This window comes from Meles meles, chromosome 3 (assembly GCF_922984935.1).
Source record: "Meles meles chromosome 3, mMelMel3.1 paternal haplotype, whole genome shotgun sequence".
NCBI classification, from domain to species: Eukaryota; Metazoa; Chordata; class Mammalia; order Carnivora; family Mustelidae; genus Meles; species Meles meles.
The window spans coordinates 179333599-179339984 of NC_060068.1; positions in this window are offsets into that span (position 1 = coordinate 179333599).

Genomic DNA, 6386 nt, shown 5'->3' on the forward strand with positions numbered 1-6386 from the left:
TCATGGCCTCAGCCCTGAAGGTATTGAACCCGCTGGGTTTGCGGTGTCTGCTGTAAGTTTCCTCACCTGTGAACACTCAATCCCCCATGGCTGGTTAATATATTTTTTAAAGATTTTATTTATTTATTTGACAGAAGAGATCACAAGTAGGCAGAGAGGCAGGCAGAGAGAGAGGAGGAAGCAGGCTCCCTGCCGAGCAGAGAGCCCAATGCGGGGCTCAATCCCAGGACCCTGAGATCATGACCTGAGCCGAAGGCAGAGGCTTAACCCACTGAGCCACCCAGGCGCCCCTGGTTAATATTTTTTTATCTCAATCTCTTCTAGTTCAGGTTATTTGTCCTCTGACGAGATGCTGCTTGATGCTCTAGGGTTCAGCACACAGCAGTTCTCAAGAAGTCTTCGCTTAAAAGACTGGATTACCCACATTTGTTCATTGGAGACCATCGGCAAATTCACAGAGACCGAAGTTTCCTAAGCCTCATTTCCGTAACGAGGCAGGAGACCTTGGAAGTGACCTTTGGTGCTCCTCTGATCCCTACCATCCCTTTCGGGCATGGTATTTATTTTTGATTGTGGTAAAACATACAGAACATGGATTTTTTTACTTTCAGTCGTTTCCAGGTTATTTGCTCTGCAACCCACATCCAGAACGTGTTCACCTTCCCCAGCAGAGACTCTGTCCCCATGAAAGAGGAACTCCACGGGCCCTTCCCCCAGGCCCTGGCAGCCATCATTCTACCTCTGCGTCTGTGAGTGTGACTCCCCGTGACCTAAAGGGACTCATACAATATTTGTCTCTTCGTGGCCGGCATCTCTCACCCAGCACGCTGTCCTCACGATTCATCCAAGTCACGGCAGAATCCCTTCCATTTTGAGGCTGTAGAGCGAGACCTCATACTTTCATCCGTTCATCTACTGACAGATCCTGGCTGGCTTCCCCCTTTTGGCCGTGGTGAACAACGCTGCTCTGAACAGAGGAGGGGTGTGTTTTTGTCTCCATTTTACACTAAGGAAATCTGGGCTCAGAAAGTCAAACAAGTTCTCCAAGGTTCCATTTCTCTGGATGGCTCGGCGGATTTCCAACACATTTCAATATCCCGCACCGAGTTCACCCTCGGTGGCTCGTGTGTGGAGTAGCGTGGGGGGATCCGACAAAGCCAGTCCGCCCCAGACCTCCGGAAAGAGAGTGTGCGCTCGCTGTCTACGCCCGAGGGGAGAGCTCGCCTCAAACAAAGTAACCGTTATACAGCGAAGGTGTGACCATTATATCGGTTCATGCTGGGGCATGGACCCGAAGGCAGGGAGAGGACGTCTGCGTGTTTATCGGAATGCATCCGTATTTCTGCAGTGGCTCCCCACGAGCAGCTGTGCCCTCTCTGCCCACAGCCATGCCGTTGGACGGGTTTCTTTTAGACTCCGATGTCGGGTCCCAGCTGGGTTCGTACAGGACCCCCCCCCCCCCCATCAGCAGCTGCAGACCTGGGGCGGGTGCAGGTTTGGGACCGTGGCTGCCTTGGCTTCCACGAGCAACAATCCCCCGGGCTTGCTCCTCAGGGCCCACTCACCAGACGATGGGCAGAACCCAGTCCCACCACGTCACAGCACAGGAAGAGACACGAAATTGCCCCGCGGGCCACGTGGTCACTGGCCCGCCGTGAACACACGGTGCCTCCCGCCGGAGTCAGGATTTCCCTTTTCCTCAGCCTCCTCTGCTCCTGCAGCTCCGCCCGTGAAACACCGGACCTCTGGCAAGTGGCTTCTCTCCTCTGGGTGTCCGTGTTGTCGTCTGTGAATACGGGAGCCAAACCTCTCTTCGGAGGACAGACACGTGCACCCCCACCGAGCACTTGGGAATGGAAGGAATGCCTCATCGGGGCGTTGTAGGAGTCTGTGCAAACCCGTGTGCAACGGCAGCCGCTCTCGCTTTCTCCCGGTGACGCCTTGTTCAGGCCGCTCTGCTCAACCCATCGCACCAGGAAGGGCTCGTGGCCCGAGGCTCCTCGGGTGTCACCCAACGATGCCTGCGTCACCATGCTCCCACGTCTGAGGACCGGGACATCGAGTTTGAGCCCGAGGACCCCACCCCACGTGAAACGTTAGCTACAGAAGCGAGTGCTCAGGCCAAGCGGCGCCTCTGGGGCTTCGGCACTTTGTACACAAGATTTTGCAATATCCTTCTGGAGGGAAGCGCGCAGCCCCGGGGCGGAGGGGGACAGGTTTCTGTTCCTGGAAGAGCGGCAGGTGAGAAGTTCAGAGAGTCCCGGGCACTCGCTAGCCACTCAAGGCCATGTCCTCCCACGTCCTCAGCACAGGATGTCCGTGACCCCCCGCTGCCTCCCCAAGGGGTCTTGAGAGAGTCTGGGTGAAAGAAAGACAGCCTCGGAAGGCGATGTTTCATGTGAATTTGGGTGATCAGATCCGAATAGAAATACGGGGTTCGGAGAGACTTAGGACAGGTCCGTGCAAAGCGTACCAGCAGCCCGCGGTGCCCGACAGACACACAAGCTAAGACGCGCTGATCGAACACCTCCCTGAAGTGATCACGGAAATTAAGGGGCAGTGACGTGCAGGAGCAGTCCCTCAGGAAGAAGCGCAGACGGTCCGCTTCCTCCTCCCGGGGCTTGGAGCCACTTTTGCTTAGAACCACCTTCCCCTTCTCCCGGCTCGTGCGCCCCAAACCAGTGAGCCCACGGCGCGGCGAATGCGGCACGCCACCCCAGGCTGCGGTCCGAGCACCACCGTCATCCTGGGCTCCTTGTTTCTGCCGCACGAACCAGCCGATGGCAGGAAGAGCCTGCCGACACCCCTGCGAGGCCCACAGAGGTCGTGACGCGTGGCAGGGGCAGAGCCCAACACCGACACTGACCGTTGTCTCATCCTGTGGTTTTCCAGAAACAAACAAACAAAAAACTTGTTTAAAAAATGCTCCCCCTTTCTGCCCTCCCCCCACAGCCTATTCCTCTGTTCGAGTTGCCAGATCAGGTGAGTGGCTGACCCCAGGTGAGCTCCCGCAAGCGGGGACAGCCGTTTAGTCAGCAAATGCACGAGCGCAAGTCTAGGAAAGGAAGCCTCCCTCTGTGCTTCACCCACAGGGTTCGCCGCCGACAACCACACCCGAAGTAACCTTGGTTTTACCTGACGAACGAAATAGCCAAGAACCCTCTAAAAATCCAGAAGGTTCTAGACTCGGAGGAGAACACAGCCGTAAATGCTGACAAGGCCCAGGGTTTCCCATCTCGGTCAGTCGTTACTGACCTGGAGCCACCTGGGTGGAGGGGCACCGACACCCACTGTCAGCGCAGCATGGATTCCTATCCTGGCCCGCCGTGACTCAGTTTCCCCATCCCTGACACAGAAATTAGAAGACAAAACTTCCCTCCCGTTACTTGCCGGGACCAGTATAGGCCCTGACAAAACACTCCACATATGGAAAGTATCTTAAATCACATAATATAAAATTGATGAACAAAGGTGACCTCCAAGAGAACTACCACCATCACTAAAACTAACCCCCTACTCGCAGCCACTCGCTTCAACGTAAGGAGCCTGCTGTTTCGCAAAGGCTGCCGGCGGCCTTGGTCTGTTGTCCCAGCTGAATGCCTTTGGACATCGGTCTGTGCCACTAAAAATAAAACTCACATGGAACCCAGAACAATTGCCAGTCACTGGAACCAAATTCAGGGCTGGTTTTTTGTTGTTGTTGTTCTTTTATTAAAGAATGCCTATAAAACCTCTATAAATAGAAAGGCTCTTCTGGTATTTTTAATTACTGTATTTTAGTGAAAACACACTCCACTTGGCTGGGACTAGGAGACTGCTTCCCGGGCTTGTAGGCCCCGTGTCTCGGATTAGCACAGGGAAGCCCGGATCCAGCCAAAGGAGCCCCGAGCTGGGGATGTCGCCGTCCCTACAGTATCCTTGGTGGGTTCTCTCTCCGGTGATTCTAAAACTGCATGAGCATGTGCATATTTCTAGAAGCCGAATGAGGGCTTAACTCACTCATCTTTAAAGCAAACGGGGCCTACAGAGCAACTCTCCGCGAGCTGCAGTAAGAAACGGTCCGGACGGCAATAGATGGTGCCGCAGCTGTCTGTGGGCCTTCGGGCTGGGCTGAGAGGGGCTGACTCTCGGGGGCCCGGCTCACGCTGCATCCGAGAAGAGGGCTCACTCCTGCCTTGTGCGGGCCCCGGGAGGACCGGGCTCCACCAGACTCAGATCTGCCTGGTGGCCCACTTGGCCCAAGGAAAGAAGCAGGACCTCAGACAAGCCGAGGAGTCAGGACGGAGGGAATCCATTCTGCTTCTTGCTGCAAAAGCTCACCTCTCGTGTTTCAGACCCAAACAGGTCCATCCCCTGATGGGAGGCTGTGCCCGGAGACACACATGCCACACTGGCTGCCCAGTGGCCAGATGGGGCTCCGTGGCCCCTTTTCCTGTCTGGTACCCTGAGACACCAGGGGATACTCACCCAGCCCAGAAGGTCCCTGGCCTGCCAGTTCCCAGCATGTGACCTGGGGAATCTTCCTCACCTGTTCTGTGCCTCAGGGTCCTCGCCCAGAAAATGTGGATGGAAACACCTACCCACGTAAGGAGCCTCGTCAGCCCCATGTAAGCATGGGGCTGCTGCTGTGATCAAGGATACAAATTAAAATAATGAATCTGTTCTCCTCCATCATGTCCTGTCTGAGGAGAGAGAAGAGAGAATCCATAAAATGGGGACGAGCTCATGTCCGTGCTCCTGTTGGCATGACATGAGGAAGGAACTTGCAAGGATTGTGATTCGCTTTATTTGTTTCCAGACGGTGATTTTACATTTTCTGGGTCTGTCTCAAGAGAAGCTGTTGGCAGGGCCATCCTTTGGTCTGTGTAAAATAGAACAAACTCTCCAAGAAGCTGTAGAGACCAGCGAGGCGCGCATCTACTGTCCTGCACAGGGCCATGCCCCAGACGCGGGGGACTCACCCTGGCTCCTTCCTGGCAAGGGCGACCCCGCAGTGACGCCCAGAGGGCCGTTGGCCACCAGCACCCCAGCTCAAAATGAGAACTTTGGATGAACTTTAAAGCGTTGCATTGACTTCCAGATTTCATAGTGCAGAGAGAATGCTGGCCAAAAAGGAAGGAGGAGGAGGAGGAGGAGAAACAAAGAGTCACCAATCCATGACACTAATGTTATAGGGACACAGATGGAACTCTGAGGAAAAGGACCTGGTTCATGAGCAGCGAGTAGAATTTCTTCAGCACCGCGGGGGGCGATTTCTTCCAGCCGTTACTTGTCTGCTCAAATGAGAAGCAGAACATTGCAGAGCCCCATCTGGCGTGTTGACCAATAAGTTGATAAAGTGGAATGTTCTAGAACCATTCGTGGGTTCCTCTTCAGTGAAGCAGCCACATACCTGGGCTGTGCTCCCGATTTTGACCGCCTTGCTCTCCTTTCCCAGGATGCTCTGTTGCAGGTACGTGTCCCCGTCTCTGAAAAGCTGGGCTCAGCACAGTGCCTGGATCCGCCCCTCGGGAGAAGCGGGTGCCGCCACTCAGAGCCTATGGCCCCCAGCGGGCCAGTAAGCTCCCCACCCCCCGGCAACAAGGTCAGGACCTCTCTCGTGGGTACACTGTGGTTCATCCACCTGGGCTGATACCGGAAAACACCCCAGACAGTTCCAGAAACACAGTGAGTTCTGCTTCATTCTTAGATGCTCCCTCGGGACATGGTCCTTGCTTGCCTGGGGTGAGCAGCTGCAGTCGGGAGCCCAGGAGTCACGCTCAAGTTCTGGACACCTTCTCCTGAGACACGGGTCAGCGATCAAAGATAAAGTATCCCATCAAGCAGCTGAGTGCCCTCCCCAGTTCTGAGTATTCAGATGCCTTTCTGACAACCACCTTAAAGGCACAGAAGTCAACAAAAACCTCCCATGGGTCCGATCCAGCCCATCATCTGTTTTACTACGACCTGTAAGCGGGGCATAGCTGGCATCTTTACATGGTTTTAAAAAGTCAAACGACCTTTACTATTTTGTGACAAGTTAAAATCACACGAAATTGAAATCTCGGCAGCCAAACATGGGGTTTTGTGCCGACACGACCACACCCGTTCACTGGCATCTGACTACGGCTGTTTGCTTTAAACTCTTGTCTCAGCTTTTTGAGGCATAACTGACAGAATCGCAAGACACTTGAAGTGTGCGATGTGCTGATTTGCTACCCATGAACTTTGTGGAAATGTCCCTGTCGCGTTAATCAACCCCCCTTCTAGGACAGCGGAGTGGAACCCCGACAGAGACGGTCTCGCTCACAAAACAGAAAGCATTCACTTCCAGCCCCGTCCAGAAAAGTCTGCCGACCCCTGATTTGGTTCATTTTTTCCCTTTATCCAATTCTGCCAGTGGATGA